The following is a 20,023-nucleotide window of genomic DNA, read 5'->3' on the forward strand; positions in this document are numbered from 1 at the left end:
TGCATAAATATTAAAATATTTCATTTAAAACAAGGTTTAAAAAATCTATTAAATATAACAAAGTACTTTTCTTACTATGTTTCACATCTGATGAATAATTCTTTTATCGAATCCTGGTATTACCCAGGACAAAATAGTTCAAGTATAGTGTGGACTCCTCAGAGGAAGAACATCTCAAAACTTGTCCTTGACTCTCAACCAGGCACATTCACTAACAACAAACCCTGAGACAGAATAAGTGAAAGTAAGAATAACAAACATGACTACAGGATGTATTTTTGGTTAAGGGGATACACTAAACAGAAAATTATTTCTGCTTGTTTGTTTTTAAAGTTACAAAATAGTTGCTTCTCAAAATAGTTAATAGTATTAAACATCATTAAATGTTCTCATTGATTACAAATGCTCAATAAAAAATGGGAAAACCTCAAATATTTTATTACAGTCAATAATTTAGATAAGGCATTAATCATCTAGGTGTATCTTAGATACAGAAAAAGTTACTCTGCATAATTATGAAAGAGGATGATGCGGCATCTGGGCTCAGAACACAGGCTCCATAGCCAGATTCTCTGAGTTCAAATCTTGACTTCACCACTTCCTAGCTGAGTGACCCTGAGTCCATTTATCTAACTCGCTGTGCCTCAGGCTCTTCATATAACAAACGGAGATGATCATAATGACCCCTACCTCATAGGATTAGTATAAGGATTAAGTGTATTAATACATATAAAGCAGTTAGAACCGTGCTTAGCACATAGTAATTCCTCAAAAAGCATTAGCTACCCAATTTTGCCAGTTAATTTTTTTCACACTGAAGTTGACTTATAAGTTTCCCAAATTGTGTGTCCTAGTTTAGACACTCATGTCATCTATTATGTGTACAGATGTTTTCAAAGCTTCCTACCATTGAAAAAATGTATATAACATCTGGACATCAAAAAAATGAGGTGGCTTTTTTGAAAGCTTGGGGATTGTAAAGAAGGGTGACCTACTTACCTTTGGTCTGCGAATAGCCCAGCCTTTCATACCTGAAGTTTAGAACATAACAAATGCCACACGGTGTCGCAACATGGCTTCTGCTGCTTGTCATTATGTCTTTGACAATGGTACCCAGAAGGAGGCTCCGGGGATAACATGGCTGCCCTCCACATGTTTCTCTCTCTCTACCTCCCTCCCTCCCTGCTTTCTACTCTCTCTGAAAAGCAATGGAAAAAATATCCTCGGGTGAGGATTAACAACAACAAAGTGTCAGGCAGGTAGTCTCATCTGAAGTGTGCATGGAGAAGCATCCACCTCTTCTCTCACATGGCTATTCGTCGTATCCAGTAGTTGTGGGTTGTCAGACTGTGGGCCAGGTTTCTTGTCATGTGGATTTTTTACAACATACCAGCTTGCTTCTTCAAAGTTAACAAGAGAGAAGAGTGAGTCTACCCACAAGACAGGCACTAGAATCTTATGTAATGTGAGCACATGTCCATAATCACACGTATCCCGTCACCTTTACCATATTTCACAGGTTAGAAACAAGTCACAGGCCGCACTCACACTCAAGGGAGGGAGACTTGGTATTCTCGTGGAATGATTCTAGAACGTGTCCTCCGCATCCCAGAACAAGGCTACCCCATATGAATCAATGAAGCTTTAACCGGATATTACTCTCCATTTCTTCTCAACACTCCTTTTAGGGGTTTAGCACGTTATTTAAAGTTTCCCAAATCAGATTCCATGTTTGTAAAATGAATCTTCCCATTTTCACCTCACGGGTACATCAAAGAGGGTGATAAGAGGAGTAAAAAATGTGATAATATTTTGGAAATAAAAAAATGACTAAAAAACCCCAGATATTAATTCAGACATTTGAGCCCCTGCAATGGGGAAGAAACTCACCAGGATGAAGTAGGTATAAAAAATTGACGAAGGACAAGAATATGCAAAAGTGCCCTATTGGTTTTCCTTATTTTAAAATGAATTCAATTGAAGAGAAAAATATTAAGATTGGCAAAAAGGATAAAAAGCCTATATAATAAAGAGGTAATATGCAAATTGACCATCACATCCTCACAAGATAGCTGCCTATGACCAGGCCGGCGGGGGCAGGCAGTAAGAGGTAACCAGGCCAGCAGGGGTGTCAGTTAGAGGTGACCAGGCTGGCCGGGGGGGGGGCAGTTGGGGGCGATTAGGCTGGCAGGGGAGGCAGTGAGGGGCAACTAGGCTGGTGGGGGGGGGGAGTTAGGGGCGACCAGGCCGGCAGAGGGGGGCAGTTGGGGGTGACCAGGCAGGCAGGCAGGTGAGCGATTAGGAGCCAGCAGTCCAGGATTGTGAGAGGGATGTCCGACTTCCGGTTTAGGCCCGATCCACCAGCAATCAGACATCCCCTGAGGGGTCCCAGATTGGAGAGGGTGCAGGCTGGGCTGAGGGGACTCCCCCCACCACCATGCACGAATTTCGTGCACCAGACCTTTAGTATTTTATAATTATCTTAGAAATGTGTTTTTTTAATATGATTACTACTAATAAAATTATAAGTGATAAAATATATGTTATGACAATGATGCCGATATGCTTTCAGTGTTTTACTATCCATGGCTTTTTATGCTGCCTGAGGAAAAATGTTTAATTAAACAATTTTCTACAACAATTGGGATAATGCAGGTAACATTAAGGATAATTTAAATCTACATACCACTGCATTAAATAGAGATGAGTTCAGCATGGGATTTTGCTATTAACTATTAAACTGCATTGCTGCCCAGCCAGAGTGGCTCAGTTGGTTGAGCTTCATCCCATGAACCATAAGGTCACCAGTTTGATTTCTGGTCAGGGCACATGCCTAGTTGCAGGCTTGATCCCCAGTAGGGAGCATGCAGCCTATTGATGTTTCTCTCTCTCTCCCTCTCCCTTTTATCTTTCCCTCTCCCTTCCTCTCTCTCTCTCTAAAAATCAGTTTTTAAAAAACATATTAAACTACATTGCTTTACATTGTCCTTTTATTTCACTGTCCTTTTTAATGTTAAAAATATTAAGTACCGTGGGCTAAATTTAGCTTGAGTTTGGTTTTAAAACATTATTTGCCAACCTTAAGTAATAACTGCATCCCATGCATTATTCTATTTGCTTTATATGTATCAGCTCATTTAATCCTTACAACAACTAGATAAAGGACATGCTACTTAGTTGCCATTTTCCAGTTGAGGTAACCATGTACCAAGAGATTAAGGGATCTGCCCAACTTTACACAGCTGGTAAGTGGTAGAGCTTGAATTCAAACCCAGACATCTCATTTCAAAGCCCATGCTCTGAGCCATGACATAGCCATCTATCTTAATGGGGTTGTGTAAGAATTTATTAATATATAGCTTACATTGGGAAGATAAAGAGGCTCTCAATATTCAAATGGTTTTGTATTATCAATTTAGTTCCTAATGAATGGGTGGGCCAGGAAACATCTGCAGTAATTTAATTAAGTAAGCCAGAAAAATAATATAAAGTATTATACACTTTATTTGTAGGCATTAAGAAAAGGTTGTTAAAACTGAGATTCATAAATGGCAGTCCAGAGGGGATTTTATTAAGGAAAAAATAATGACTAAAACTACTTTGCTTTTAGGAAAGAAGAAAATCCTACCACACACACACACACACACACACACACACACACACAAGGATAATAATCTACTTAAGAATTTTTAATATGGAGACAATTTAGAAAGGCTCAGAGAAATAGATATCTAGAGCATTAACATTTTTAAAATAGCATTTTAAATTACATTTTTAAAAACTGAGTTATTTTATTTGAATTTAACTTAAAGTAAACTTGAAATTTTCTTTAATCTTGTTATGTTGATCCATAATTTCAACAAAAAAATAAACACACAATACCAAGGAGGCAATGACAATGACTGTTCACACAACCTAGAAACACCACAGGTCATTTTACCTCGGGCCCTAGTGCATATATTTGTATTCTGCTGCAATAAGTTACTCTCTTGTTGTTTGATTTCTCAGTCTTCTTATATCAATGAGATTGTTTTGAAAATCTACAATATATTCGTTATGAATTTTAAATACCTTTTAAGAAAGCCACTTTCTATGTATAAAAATTCTACTCATCTGTACTCATAACCCCCAAAATACAAAAAGGAAAGAATAAAGGAAGAAAAGGGGAAGGAAGGAAAGAAAGAAAGAAAGAGAGAGAGAGAGAGAGAGAGAGAGAGAGAGAGAGAGAGAGAGAGAAAGGGAGAAAGAAAGAAAGAAAGCAATCCAGCATTTTCTATATATTATAAAGCCCCAATTATCAACTTGACAATAAGTTATCACTTCCAAGCTATTGAGGGTCAACTACAGGAATAATTTGTGAAGCATTGGATAACTACTCAAATGGTGAAACAAGAAATTGATGAGAGTAATTTAAACCATTGTCCCCAAATTGTCCAGCCTCCTCCCTGGATCCCCAATTTCTTTACCACCTACCATGGTCAGTGTATTGTCTTAATATTACTGAGGAGTCTCAGAGCAGTGCAGAATGGGGATCTGGAAGAGAATTAAAACCACCTACCTTTCCCTTTAAATCACTGCCCTGCTTAATTTGTGCTTGCTACTCCCTGTCTAGCCCCCTGTAGCTGCTATCCCCTTTTCATATTCTTTATCCCCACCCCTTAGAGATCATCCCTTACCTCATTACCCAAAATAAAAGCAACACCAAGTTGTTATGTATAAACATTTTAACTGGCCCTGGCTGGTGTACTCAGTGGTTAGAGCATTGGTTCAAGTACTGAAGGGTTGTGGGTTCAATTCCCAGTCAAGGACACATACCTGGTTTGCAGTACCTGGGTTCGGGAGGCACCTATCGATGTGTCTCACATCAAGGTTTCTCTCTCTCTCCACCTCTTTCCTCCTCCCTTTCTTCCACTCTCTCTAAAAATCAATGGAAAAAAATATACTGGGGTGAGGATTAATAGGAACAACAACAAAATTAATGGAAGAGTTAATGACAAAATACAAATCATTATAATATAGATCAGTCCCCCAGGCAGTGGGGCCGGGATTTGGTAGCTGGTGCTGAAAGAAAACCCTTTATTGCATCCTTGCCCTGGGATTGTGCCAGTGGCAGCTGTCACTCAATGGCACAGAGAAATTGTTCTGTAGCATCGCATTCTCATTGTGCCTTCCCCTGTTTTAACCTTAAAAAAATAATAATAATAATAATATAGATCAGGAACCACTTTGAATTCTATGTAGGACTTTGCTGTTCCAAAAAAATCACTTCCAGGTCTGACCACAGGAAATCTTTTACTAACAAGTCCATCCTTATTTAGACTTTGCTTCCATTTTGCTAGGAGTCTCCTCTCTTTTTTCCAGTTCTAGTGACAACCAAAGAAAAAACACACATTTTTAAAATGTAGTTCTCTCTAAATTATCTAGGATCAAATTTCATAATCAGGCCTCCATCCCCCATCAATTTTTGCATATAAGACAGTGGAGAGACATCAAAGTAGTAAGGGCTCACACTCGCATTAAAATTTACTTTTTTTCCTCTTCAAAAATAAATACAGGTTATGTGAATTGTTTTTTTCTTTCATTGGGTATAATAATGACTGAGAATTCCAGAGCAAATTTACACACACACACACACACACACACACACACACACACACACACACACACACCAGGCGCACACATGTGCAGGAGGTATCCTAGTGTGGGAAAATCTTCCTTCTGGAGAAAAAAAAAAGCACAGAATTTGGTAAAAGGTAGATCTGGGTTCAAGTCTAACTTTGTCACTTGCTAGCTATATGAAGTTGTTCAAACTTCTAATTGATCCCTTAATCTTAGGTTTAATAACACCTCCCTCACACTACTATTTTGAGAATTATAAGAGACAATGAATAATGCAATTTTCCTACAGGATTTGAGCAATAAATATTAGTTGTCCCTGCTTTTCTCCTGGAGCAAAATCATAGATGCCTGTGATTTCATCACTAACCTTTTTTCCATGGATCTAGTCCCATTTAATTTGTTGATATCTAAGGAAGCAGCTTTTAGGAGAAAAAGTATTAAATGCATGGCACATTTATTTTAATTACAAGGTGATTTTCCTTTCTTACATTTTTCTTTCCAAAATATTCCCTTATAAAGTCCATTGAAAAATAGTATCAGAAATTTCTTAGTAATCTTAAACCTGCTTTAGAAAACAATATGCCTCATTTTACAGAAAGAATATCAATATTTTTAAAAACCTGAAATTTACAAATATGGGTGCATATAAATTCAAAAAAGTTTGTACTGCGTGGCCACCAAACTAGAACCTATTTGTAGTATCCATTCATGCCAAACGACTGAATCCCACCAGCTAAATGTGAATTGAGGCATTCTTCTGAAACATTTACAGAAAGGATGCTGACAACTCATGGCCCCTAAGGCAATGCAGTAAAGTTTAAACGACCTATTGGCTTAGTTCTGGGCTGTGCTTTGCCAAGAGAAGCTGCTGTAGAGGCTGCTTTTATGGATTTTTTTAAAGCCTTTATACTTTATCTTAGCCAAAAATTCTAATCAAAATGTGCCAACTGAAGTGGCAAAAAAGTTCTGGAAAATTCGGTAAATAAAACACAAACCCTGAAAGGTTTCTAGATGTTTACTATTGAAAATAAAATAAGTGTAGCTGATGTTAATGTTTTTAACTGGTTAAGAAATTATATTTAAAACTTAAAAAGGGCCCAGTTGGAGTGGCTCAGTAGTTGAGCACTGACCTATGAACCAGGAGGTCATGGTTCAATTCCTGATCAGGGCACATGCCTAGGGTGGTGGGCTCAATCCCCAGTAGGGGGAGTGCATGAGGCAGCCAATCAATGATTCTCTTTCATCATTGATGTTTCTATCTCTCTTTCCCTCTTCCTTCCTCTCTGAAATCAATAAAAATATATTTTTTTAAAAACTGAAAAAGGGGACTGATTACATAAATTATAATACATGCACATAAAGAAAAATATTTATAAATATAAATGTTAATAGAGAAACATTATCAAGACATGTTAATGAAAAAAGCACGTTTAAAACAGTGGGTGTAATACTCTCACATAAACTTGCCAAAGTTAGATAAAGTGAAAGGGAGTATTTTATAAAGCTTAACCTTTTGCACTCGGATGTCGAGTGTGACTCGACACGGTTAGCATCGGTAGCAGCTCGTATGTCGAATTGTATTGAATGTATCAATAATTTGAAATATAAAAAAATCCAAATAAATAATTTTGTATAAAAAGAAACTCCAGTTTTTTTATTCTACTGCTGCGCTTTGTAAAATCTGGGGTATTTAAAAAATTAAATCCCAAGTAGAATAAAGGAATCGAGAAAAAAGCAAGCAAGTACAAAGGGTTAAAATTTACCTTGAACCAATATATACACTGAGTGGCCAGATTATTATGATCTCTGAACGCATAATAATCTGGCCACTCAGTGTATATCCTATATAATAAAAGGCTAAAAGGCTAATATGAAAATTGTCCCCTCAACCAGGAGTTTGACCAGCAGGCAAGCCGGCCAACTGCCCATGTCCCCTCCCCTGGTCAAGCTGGCCGGACCACATCCATGCACGAATTCATGCACTGGGCCTCTAGTGTGTGTGTGTGTGTGTGTGTGTGTGTGTGTGTGTGTGTGTGTACATACACTGAGTGGCCAGATTATTATGCATTCAGAGATCATAATAATCTGCCCACTCAGTGTATATACATATATATTTTTTAGAAACTGTTTCTTTACCATCAACCTTATTTCCGTTCTGTTAAGAATTTGTGGAAGAACAGCTTAGGACCACTCAGTGGTTGTTCCTACCCATTCAGTAGCCTGAGCAGTGGGGGCTGGAGACCAGTCTTCAGTGGCAGGCTGAGCCCTCCAGTCTTCAGTAGGAAACTGCTGAATGGGTACAGAGGGCACCTGCACGCCTTCAGACCAGTCTGTGACCTCAGGATGAGCAGCAGTGAACTCAGGAGCAGGAGCAGTCCCTTCACCCTGAGATTCCTCCTTGGTCACAGCCTTTCCAGCTGCGGCCTGCTCTTCCTTTTCAATCTCTTCGGGATCTCTGTAGAAGTAAAGATCAGGCATGACTTCCCACGGGTGTTCACAGGAGATGGTGCCACGCATGCGTAGTACTTCCAGGCCAGCATCCACTACATCAGACCCACTGAGCGAGGCCCCTTGTTGTTGCAAGGGATGGCGATGTTCACATAGTGCAGAGGAGGGTCTGTGTTACACAGAGCAGTGGTGGGCAGGTTAACATAAGACGCCTCTGTGAGAGGCTGGTGGGCAGCCCTGGGGTCAGTAACCACCAGAAGTCTCGGCTCCCGGAAGGCTGCCTGGATCTGGTTGGTGAAGGTTCCAGGAGTGAAGTGGCCGGCAATAGGGGTGGCTCCTGTGGCAGCAGCAAACTTCAGCACAGCTCGCTGGCCAGTGTCCTGGACGATATGACACTGACGTCAGCTGGGTTTTCGATGGCAACAAGGGCCCGGGCCGCCAGCAGAAGCTCCTCCCAGGTTCTCTTCAGATTGATGATGTAGAGGCCATCACTCTCCCTTCTGTAGATGCGCTGCTCCATTTGGAAGTCAAGGTTGGTGCCACCGAAGTGGGTTCCTGCTGCAAGGAATTTGAGGACATCCTCCTCCTTCATTTGCAGGACATCAGGGGCCCCAATGTGAAAAGTTTCCCTTTAAGTTACGTGGGAACCGAGAACAATGCCATAATGGGGCCCTCCCTGGGCAGCGCGGAAAGCTTGCACCAATATTTTTAAGTAAAATAAAAATTTATCAGAACTGAACTATAATGGCTATAGATATTGTCACACCATAAATCAAAAGAGACTTTTCATACTAGAAACTAGGAGTAATGCACAGTTGGATATTCTTTTAACACTATTGGTTCGGTTATTCTCAAAGAGAATTTGTAAAATTAACACTAAGGTAGAACCCTTTTAGGACTGATTTAAAAAGAAAGAAAATAAATAAATAAATAAATAAATAAATAAATAAATAAATAAATAAAAATAAAAAATAAAAAGAAAGAAATGTCAAGAGCTTATATTTAAATTATAATTATTACTAAACTACCCAGAACAAATTAAAATTTGCACTCCAATTTGCATATTCAGTATTTTCCAAAATTGAAGACCTTCAATATTTTCATTGATCTAATAATGCAAACAAAATTTTCTTGACACTCCAAAAACTTTTTAAAATGTTCTACTTTCTCTTCTACAATCTAAGGAGAAGGGACCCTTTGAGTACTACAAAAACAGTGGACAGTTATTAGTAAAAAAGCTTCAAGATCTTTAGAAAAGAGCTACTCATTATTATTACGGAACAGTTCTAAGTCAAGAGAACTTGATAGTTCATATAGAAAGCTTTAAGATTTCCATGTTCATTGTCAACATCTCCTTTAGATCATACCTTTCATTTAGTTTTCATTCACTGTGTTTACCAAAAAGTGAAGAATATAGACCATGGGTCCTCAAACTTTTTAAACAGGGGGCCAGTTCACTGTCCCTCAGACTGTTGGAGGGCCGGACTGTAGTTTAAAAAAAAAACTATGAACAAATTCCTATGCACACTGCACATATCTTATTTTGAAGTAAAAAAAACAAAACGGCAAAAACACCCGCATGTGGCCCACGGGCTGTAGTTTGAGGACGCCTGATATAGAGTATGTGACCTTTATTGAGAGAGAAAAATAAATATATATAGAAACTTAAGCCAGAGGCTGGGGAGTGATATAAAAAAATTAAAGTGTAAGAGACTAGATTTACTATCCAACCTCCAACTTGAAGTAACAAAAGCAATACAAAATAGACAGAATGTATGTAACAATGGTTTTCAAAATACAGGACATCATTCTATGAAGGAGAGTGATCCCAGAGAGAAAAGAAACAAACTATGTCGTCCATATGATTGTCCTAAGTATATTGCCTTGAGGGAATTTCTAGTCCACAGAGCTGATGCAAGGAACCCAAGTAGACCTTGGTGAACCAACTAGATAGAGATGGAGCTGAGAATCTGGGGATATTAAGGTGGTTTGGAATTTTCAGGAAATTATTGGAGAAGAAAATGCTGAACAGAAAGAGGACACTTCTTCCCTTCCATTTTCTCTAAAGGTTAATGGGAAAAAAATATCCTTGGGTGAGAATTAACACACACACACACACACAATTATAACTCTACATTCAGAGTCAGCTTTCTGGAAGGGCCCTACACTTGGTGCAATACTTTGCTGTCACTGCCTTGAAATTCTCAATAACTTTTTAACAAAAAGACCCATATTTTCTTTCAATACTGGACCCCACAGATTATGTAGCTAACTTTGGTACAGCAATCAAGACACTGTAGTAGTGGTGCAAAGATAGAAAATTGGGTCATTAGATGAATATATATCCCAGAAAGAAACCCCCCACACAACTGATTTTTGATAAAGGTGTGAAAGCAAGTCAGTGGGAAAAGGGTAGTCTTTTTAAATCAAGAATGCTAGAAAAGTGCAAAAAATATGCAAAAAGAAATGAACTTGGATCCAACTTCATACATATACAACACTAACACAAATAACCCCAGGTGTAATGTAAACCTGAAAACTATAAAACTTTTAGGAGAAAACTTCAGAGGAAAACTTTATCCTTGAGTCAGACAAAGATTTCTTAGCAACAATACAAAAAAGCATGTTCCATTAAAAATATATATATAAGGAAGACTTCATGAAAACTGAAAACTTCTTCTCTTTGAAAAAAATGAATGAGACCACAAGCCAGCAACTGGAAGAAAATATTTGTAAAGCATAAATCTGATAAAGGATGTATGTTTTTATGTATAAAAAACTCTCACAACTCAGTAATAGAAAAACACAAGCCAATCATAAATTGGCAAAATATCTGAATGAAAAATTCCAAAGAAGATATAATATGTCAAGTAAGCACATGCAGAGATACTCAGTATCTTTACTATTAGAGAATTGCAAATTAAAATCATATGAATGGCTGAAATTAAAAAGACTGACTATATCAAGTGTTGGTGAAGTATAGAGGGTTTGGAACTTTCATACCCTATTGGAGGAAAGTAAGATGATACAATCATTTTGGAAAATAGTGCAGCCTTTGCTTTAATAGTTGAGCATATACTACTACATGTTCTATCCATTCCAATTCCAGATGCTCAAGTGAGAAGGAAAAGCATGTGTCCATATAAAGCCTGGAACAAGAAGCTTCATTGCACCTTTACTCATCACATCTCCAAATTGGAAAGAACACTAATGTTCAAGTGGTGAATATAAGTCAAACTGAGTTATATCCATGTAATGAAACATCACTCTGTAATGAAAATGAATAAACTACTAATAGATGCAACAAAGATGAATCTTAAAAGCATTATGAGCCGAAACCGGTTTGGCTCAGTGGATAGAGCGTCGGTCTGCGGACTGAAAGGTCCCAGGTTCGATTCCGGTCAAGGGCATGTACATTGGTTGCGGGCACATCCCCGGTAGGGGGCGTGCAAGAGGCAGCTGGTTGATGTTTCTCTCTCATCGATGTTTCTAGCTCTCTGTCCCTCTCCTTTCCTCTCTGTAAAAAATCAATAAAATATATTAAAAAATAAAATAAAATAAAATAAAATATATTTTTTTAAAAAAAAGCATTATGAGAAGTTAAAAAATTGAGCATGAAAGACAATATAAAATTCTAGAAAATTAAAAGTACAGTTATAGAAAAGGCAAGATCAGTGGTGGCCAGGGTCCAGGATGTGGTGTGATAATATTAATTTAAAGGGGGCATGAAGAAACATTTTTGGGATGATACAAATGTTCTATATCATGATTTTAGTGGTGGTTACATGACTATACATATTTGTCAAACTTCATCAAATTGCACATTTCAAATTGTAGTTTCATTTTAAGTAAATTCTCGTTGAAGCTGACAGTTTTTAAAATTGTTTCTTGGTATGCTTTCCCTATTAGTTCAATAGAAAAATACAAATGAATTTCTCTTCAACTATGTACCTGATGGTCTTCATAGTCTTACCTGATAATGTAGATGGAAGAGCGAATATTCATGCATGAAAGAAGTAATACACAGACTCTAGAATTCACCTGACAGTCTCATCTGGTTTTCTGATTGCATTTTAAACAGTGTTGCACAAAATAAAAAACAGTATCAATATTCTTTAGTTACTACACTTCCACAAATAGTTTCTGGTTATAGCCATGTCGAAACTGTCTCTCCACAAATCTTGACTAATAGCCCTGAAGTCGTGACAAGGCTAAATTGTCCGCCCTTGATCGATATAGGGATGGTCTGCTATTCTGGATACCTTAGAATCTGGACTTTGAGGACCTTCCAGAGGAAACAGTTTTGTTAATAAACTTTGTGTAACTAGAATTACAAACCTGTAAATCTGTGGGAGGGAAGGGGAAGTGGGGGAACATGTTCTTTAATGTTATCTTATAGCACCTCCTAGTGTTTAGATATTAAAGGTTTAAAGATTAAAGGCCAAGTCTTTATTTTTCCCTAAAATCAGAGAAATTAGAATGATTCCCTTTTTTGTGAAAAGTAAGAAAATACAATAAGTAAATTTACAAAATATTTACCAAGAAATAAACTGAGGGGTTCTTGGTTTGAATCTGCTCCTTGATTTCCAAAATAAATAGAAAAAAAATATATCTACTTTCAGGATAGTCCAAACTTTAGAAAACATAGCCAGAGTACATTGGGATTTTTTTATTCATTTCTTAAAATATTCCTTAGTCATTCTTCCTAATATTTTAGGCTCTTTTTTATTTTTCAATCACAGTTTACATTCAATACTATTTTGTGTTACTTTCAGGTGTACCCACCTGACACCACACATAGTTTTTACAATACTATTGACTATATCCCTACGCTGTACTTTACATTCCTGTGACATTGGAATGTTTTTTAACAGAGAGTTTCTTTTTAGCCATCCAGCCATCCCTAACCCCACAGAGTGCTTTTTATTGAAAGAACTGAGCAGTGCATAAAAACTAACAAATATGGTCTTGTCATCACTACAGACCCTGAAGAGAAATGAGGGCCTATTTCGTTAAAGTCCCTGTGTGGCCAGGTGCCACATTTTCAGGTGTTCTGTCATGTTTTCATTCCCAGCACAGCCTCCTCCAGCCTCAGCTCGACCACAGAATGAGGTGAGAACAATCCGCGGGTCCAAAGTGGTTAGGATGACGGACAGGACAGCTGTCCCCATGCTTAGGTAATCAACCTTTGAGAATAGATGCTAACCCTGCTTGTGCCATGCAAGCTGGCTTCTGCAGCAGCTGGACCCTTTATCCCAGTCAGGTTCTGAGCAGTTATTAAGCATGGAGAAGGGTTAAGACCAAGTTCAGCAGAAGGTAGGCTATTGTTTGCCAAGGCTAAAAGACACGGTTTGCAAGGGAAAGAGCATAGCAAATCCAGCCATGCTTACTTAATGACGAGGTGCTAAGTTCAATGTCTCTTTCCTCATGCCTATTTTTCCTAGACGTCTGTTAAGGTAACCAGCCACAGTTGGAAATGGGGAAAAAAAAAACACTCAGCACATTTTGCTGAATCTCAATGACTCTGAAATAATTTGGAAGGGGTGGGGGGCAGGGGTTGGGGAGATGAAAGTTAAAATGTCCCGAGCTTATCTGTAGATATCATTTATCCATGCTAGCCTTCATCCCAATTCCATAGGTGATCCAGAAAGTCAACTGGAATTCCTGTCTCCCATATGGATATTAAACAGCCAGATCAAGAGGGGAGGAGAAGCATCTATCATTGTTATATTAAAAAACAACAATATGTCTAATTTCTCACTAATATCATCTATCTATAACTAATGGCTAGCATGTCTTGGTATGATAAGCTTGAAATTTGAAAATTAATAAATAGGTTAGTTAAGGTGATCCTTCTACTTAAGTCTTTTCTTTTTCAGTTTCTGCTGTTGGTATATCATTGAAATACTTTTTTACTCTACTGGAGAACATCAGCAGGTGCTTTTTAATTATTCAAACTCCTCTGGAAACCAAAGTACTTAATGTAATTATATCAGGATAAAACAATTTGCTAATAAAAGCCATTTACAGTTCTTAGGAAGTTTGACATATATATTTACCACTTTGTAAAGGGACAGAGTTGATTTTTCTTTTTGATTCATTTCTATTTTTTTTTTCATAAGAATTGCATAGCTGTAGTCAAAAAAAAAAGATGGTACTACTTACCTTAGAGATAAAATGTTCTGTTTTCAATGATGTAAATTTTATCCATGAAAATCCATTTTATTTTGCTGTAGTTTCACTCACTCGCATAGATAATTAGGGTTCCCCATGTCATCTCTGGTAGAAAAAATAAGGGAAGAATTTGTTCTTATTGGAGTAAAAGAGCATCTTAGAGCTGAAAAGAAACAGATGTAGAAACCAAACATAAACAGCCAAGCAGAGTGTGAGAGAATGCACAACTACTGCTATGAAAGAAAAGTAAAAATAAACACCGTAATTTGCGTGCCTTTAAACAACTTTATTTTCTCTTAAAACGCTGGAATCTTACGGAGTCACTTTTCTAATTATCCCTGATTTTGAATAAAAGGAGAGGTGTTTTGGATGAGAAATTTAAGGACCACTGTTTTAATATGAAAACCTGCACAATTTCATACTTGAGCCAGCCAGAGAAGTACCCGGAACCTTTACAACTTCAGAAAAAGCCTCCAGCTAGCAGGCATGCCCGCCTCGGAATGTAAAGGCTGCACTTGGCTGGGATTTGACTCTGGGGAAATTATTCTGAAAGAAGCAAGTTTGGGAGGTCTAAGCACACACACACGTAACACAGCAACACATGTGCTTTCCTGGTGCAATGAAAGAACAGCTGCACATTGCTCATGGCCCTCGGTGATGATCTATGTGGACCAACAAACTCTGCTTTTTCTATTAGTGTTCCTGCAACTGACAACAAAGTGTTGTCTCAAGCAGCTACTACAAGGCAGAAAGTAGAGCTCTCGTGATGCAAACAGCTGACACATTCTTCAAAATGTTTTAGTTTTATTTATTTACTTTTTTATTGAAGTGTAACTGGCATACACTGGTATATTAGTTTTATATGTATATTAGTGATTCAACATTTGTATGCATTGAAAAATGATCACCAAAGTACAATATTATTGGCTGTATTCCCCAGGCTGTATAGTACATCTCCATGACTTACTTATCTTATAATTGGAAGCTTGTGCCTCTTGATGCCCTTAGCCCATTTCTTCTCCCCGCCTCACCCCCCACTGTCTGGCAACCACCATTCTGTTCTCTGCATTTATGAGTCTAGTTTTTGTTTTGTTTTGCTGTGTGCTTTGTTTTTGAAATTTCACATATAAGAGAGTTCATGCAGAGATGACTGTGGAGATCAACTGACCTTCCAAACACATGCCTTTTTCAAAAATAATTTGTTCTTAGTATAAACCTTGTAGAGCCTATCATAAATAGAACTATTTATTTTTTAAAATTAGCCCCTGTCTCATTAAGAATTGTTATTTCTCATTAAACATTGAACTGATCTGCTATTTTTTATGTCTTAGTTAAGATTGAAATGTACTTGCCTCCATCACTGCTTTCACAAATCACTGGTATTTTATTTTTCAGCCAGTTTCTCTTCATAAATATAAAGTAGTCCCCCCTTATCCACAGAGGATATGTTTTGACCCCCAGTGGGCCCCCAAAAAACATTATTAAAATTCTTTCTTTGTTGAAATGAAATGCTATATATACTATGAATTTTCCTTATACCTGTGATATACCTGTGATAAAGTTAAATTTACAAATGTGTCACAATAAGAGATTAAGAACAATGACATAATTAAATAGAACTATAACAATAATTGTAATAAAAGTTATTTGAATGGTTCTCTCTGTCAAAATATTTTATTGTACTTTACTCACCTTTTCACTTATAGGCAGCTCTGTACAGCTTCTCCTTGGCCTTCTTGAATAAAATAAGGGTTACTTGAACACACGCAGTGCGATACCACAACAGTTGATCTGATAACCAAGACGGCTACTAAGTGACTAACAGGCAGAGCAGGACTACAGCATGGAGACCATGGATGAAGGGATGAGTCACATCCAGGGCATGAATGAGCGAGATTTCATCACGCTACTCAGAATGACGTGCAATTTAATAGTTGCTTATTTCAGAGATTTTCCATTTAATATTTTTAGAGGGTAAATGGAAACAGATTAGAGGGAATGAATGTGTTTATTTCTTCATCTGTTCTGATGTTGGCCAACTAGGAAGGCTCTTTTGGTTCCTTCTAGGTTATCTTGAAGAGATGGTATATATCATCACACTTCATTGAAGCTATGTAAAAATATCTTAGTCAGATCACTTAAAAGTTTTAATCACAGAGAGCCTTAGACACTGGTCTTCAAGCCAATGACAGCCCATGACAAAATTAACATTGCTCTTCTACAAAATGAGAAACCAAAACAAAATAACAACAACAAAAATAAGAAAGGAAGGAAAACACAAGTTTTTATACTGATGAATTTATTCATTTGGGGGAACTGAGCTTTATTCTGACAATATGTCTTTCAATTTTTTAAATTAATTTATTGGGATGACATTTGTTAATAAAATTATATAAGTTTCAGGGGTAAAATTCTGTAATACATCATCTGTATATTCTATTGTGTGTTCACCACCCCAAGTCAAGTCTCCTCCTATCACCATTTATTTCCCCTTTAACCTCTCCTACCTCCCCCTAGCCCACTTTCCCTCTGTCTATTATCTGTCTTACCATATTTTTTTGTGGTTAAAATTCTTTCTTTATTGAAATGAAGGTGATTGTAAATAGTAGTTGTTTTTAAGGGTCCTATTTGGCACAATAAAAATTCTGTATAAATTCCAGAATTCTGTGAACTTCTGCTGGTATATGAAGTTTAAAAATCTGAACTAATCTAAAACAAGCAGTCCCTTAACTCTCTAGGATGTCAGTACCAAAGTAACAATGAATAAGTGGTGCCAGATATCTGCTATGCCCCAGTAAGGAAGCTTTCACATTAACGTTCAGATAGGAATTGCTTAAATTTACAACACTCAACCAAATATTATATGGTTATTCATTTTCTTATCTTAAAACTTTGTTCAAGTTATTCAAAATAATAACCCTTTATTTTTGTTTCTAAAATCTTATGTTTACTATTAGTTTGCTCATCAAACTTTTATAATAGCAGGTATTAGAAAGATAAATTTTCATCTTGGGAACTCACAAACTAATATCTATCAGTAGAGTTAGAAGAAATATATTCAGTTGGATTGGCTGAACTTGGTTCAGGCACAAAGACCTCAATTTCCTTAGAGAATCACTGGTCCCCACAGCAATCCTTCCACTTATTACTGGTGACATCGTGCATCTCATCACTTTCCTATACCTCGGATTCCTCTGCCTTTCAATGGAAGCCACACAACTAACCCTGACCCTCCCAAGAGGATGTGAACTGAGGTTTACCTTATAAAATTGCAGCAATTGTTTTGATAGAATTTTAATTCTAGGTTTCAGGTCAATGCGTGTGATTTAAATGCTGAAAAGGAAAATAACTACTTTCAGGAATGACTTTCTACAGATGGAAGCCCCATCTTAATATTTTGATCATTATAGGTAGCAGCCTCATGAGGGAACACGGAAAAAATTGAATGATAACAATTAACATAGGCTTCTCCATAATCTATACTTTAAGCTGATATAATGGATGTAGTTCTATATATAATCTCACGCTGCATCTGCAAAGCTAAAAACACAATAGGAAAATCTTACATCATCAGTATTTTACTACATCTGTGGATATTTCTTTGTTTGCTTTTGCCTCATGAGATTGCATTTTAGCTTTTGGATCCAAGTGTTATACATTCACTAGCCGGCTCTTCTATGTTCTGCAATTCTCTGAGTAGCCTCTATTAATCCAGATTCCTCAAGGGCCCTAAAACCATTAGATCCTTGAAATGGGAGGAGTCATTCTTTTGTGAGCCTTGCAGAGAATACACATTGCATTTCTATCCACAGATCGGAGAAAGATGTTGATTTAAGCCAGATGTATATGTAGGTTTGTTTGGGTCTAACACCGTGGTGTGATTATCAATTTATCCCTAAAGAGCAGCATCTAGAATTTACCTTCTCAAAACTGCGTACTTAAGAGCCATAGCCTAATTCTGTATTACTAGGAAAGAGGGGATAACAGTGTAAAGACTCACACAGTCCTGGATATAGTAAGGTAAAGAGACATAACATTATCTCTGATGAAATGTCCATTTTTAAAGCACTTGAATGCAAACTGAATAAAAATAGGATTTTAAAAAGTTTTGATCCTTTGTATATATTCTATACAATCATTATAAATATTAAATAAGAAGCTGAGATAAAAACCGGTTTTAAGAATAACTGAAGCCCTAGCCAGTTTGGCTCAGTGGATAGAGTGTCAGTCTGCAGACCAAAAGGTCCTGGGTTTGATTCCGGTCAAGGGCATGTACCTTGGTCACAGGGTCCTCCCAGCCCGAGTCCTGGTCAGAGCTCCTGCAGGAGACAACCCATTAATGTGTTTCTCTCACATTGATATTTCTCTGTCTTTCCCTCTCTCTCTAAAAATCAATGGAAAAATATCTTCAAGTGAGATTTTTAAAAAAGAAGAACTGAAGTCCTAATCAGTGGAGAGGCCAAGAGGTGTTTTATAGAGTTTTATGCCACTCCTTCCCCCTCTCCCCAAATCTAACAAAAACTTATCTTGTTATGCAAATGCAACTTCAAAACCAGTGCCTATGCCATCTCCCTGCCATATTTCCCATCCATATTGCCTCTCTTAAGCTTCCCCTAAGAGTGACACACTGGTTTTTAAAACTGTATTTTAAATGGGGAAAAAGATCTGAACCAAAGAAGATATACAGATGAAAGATAAGTATATGAAAAGATGTTCAATATCATATGTCACCAAGGAAATGCAAATTAAAGTAATGAGATACCTCAACACATCTATTAGAGTGACTAAAATCAAAAAAAAATTGATAATCACTTGCTGGCAAAGATGTGGAGTAACAGGAACTCTTAGTCTTTGCTGATGGAAATGCAAAATGTTAGAGACACTTTAGAAGACACTTTGACACATTTGCACAAAACCTGAACCTAATCTTACCATATGATCCAGCAACTATAATAATAAGTATTTACTCAACTAATTTGAAAATGTATATGCCCAAAACACCTGCATGCACATGTTAATGGAAGCTTTATTCATAATTGCCCAAAAGTGGAAGCAACCAAAATATAAATGGATAAGTAAACAGGTAAATGGATAAACAAACCATGGTACATTCATATAATTGAATACTATTCAGAGGAGCTGGAAACCTACACAAAGACATGGATGAACCGTAAATGCATATTGCTAAATGCAAGAAAGCAGTCTGAAAAAGGATATATGTATATGGCAGTGACACTATTCTGTATGGGGCTATACAGATAGATATATAGTACGGCGCTACGCATTTGTTGAAACCCATAGAACTTTACAGAACAAATAGTAAACTTTAATATATGCAAATGGTAAACATCATTTAGGAGTTCAGGAAATCCCAGTATGGAATGCACAATATGACAAAAGAATCTGTGTTACAAATCTGGAACAACTTTTAGAAATGAACAGAGTCCATAAGAATGTACATAAACTCTGTATTCAAGTTGATAAAATTTTTTCACATGGGGTGCAGGTTAGCAATGCTGAAGAATATATGTATATATACTAGAGGCCCAGTGCATGAATTCGTGCATGGGTGGGGGTCCCTCAGCCTGGCCAGTGATTGGGGCTGATCAGGGCCGTAGGAGGTTGGCCAGCCAGCCTGGGAGGAGGGGCTATGGGAAGCTGGCTGTCCAGCCTGGGGTGGGGAGGCCATGGGAGGTTGGCCTGCCAGCCTGATCCAGGCCATTGGAGCTGGCCAACACGGGGGAGGGAGCACGGGCAGTTGGCCAGTCAGCCCCACCCCAGA

General features: G+C 37.5%; 1 non-coding gene and 1 pseudogene across 1 annotated transcript; one reads left to right on the forward strand and one right to left on the reverse strand.

The window, feature by feature from the left end:
• The first annotated feature begins 5,002 nt into the window (after nt 1-5,002).
• Nucleotides 5,003-5,134, forward strand: LOC129150141 (small nucleolar RNA SNORA30/SNORA37 family). Its single transcript, XR_008556872.1, has one exon. It is a non-coding gene; the product is annotated as a small nucleolar RNA SNORA30/SNORA37 family (small nucleolar RNA).
• A 2,617-nt stretch (nt 5,135-7,751) lies between these two features.
• The window catches only part of LOC103290342 (40S ribosomal protein SA-like), a 31,255-nt pseudogene continuing 18,983 nt past the window's right edge, over nt 7,752-20,023 (reverse strand).

Source organism: Eptesicus fuscus, chromosome 8 (assembly GCF_027574615.1).
Source record: "Eptesicus fuscus isolate TK198812 chromosome 8, DD_ASM_mEF_20220401, whole genome shotgun sequence".
Taxonomy (NCBI): Eukaryota; Metazoa; Chordata; class Mammalia; order Chiroptera; family Vespertilionidae; genus Eptesicus; species Eptesicus fuscus.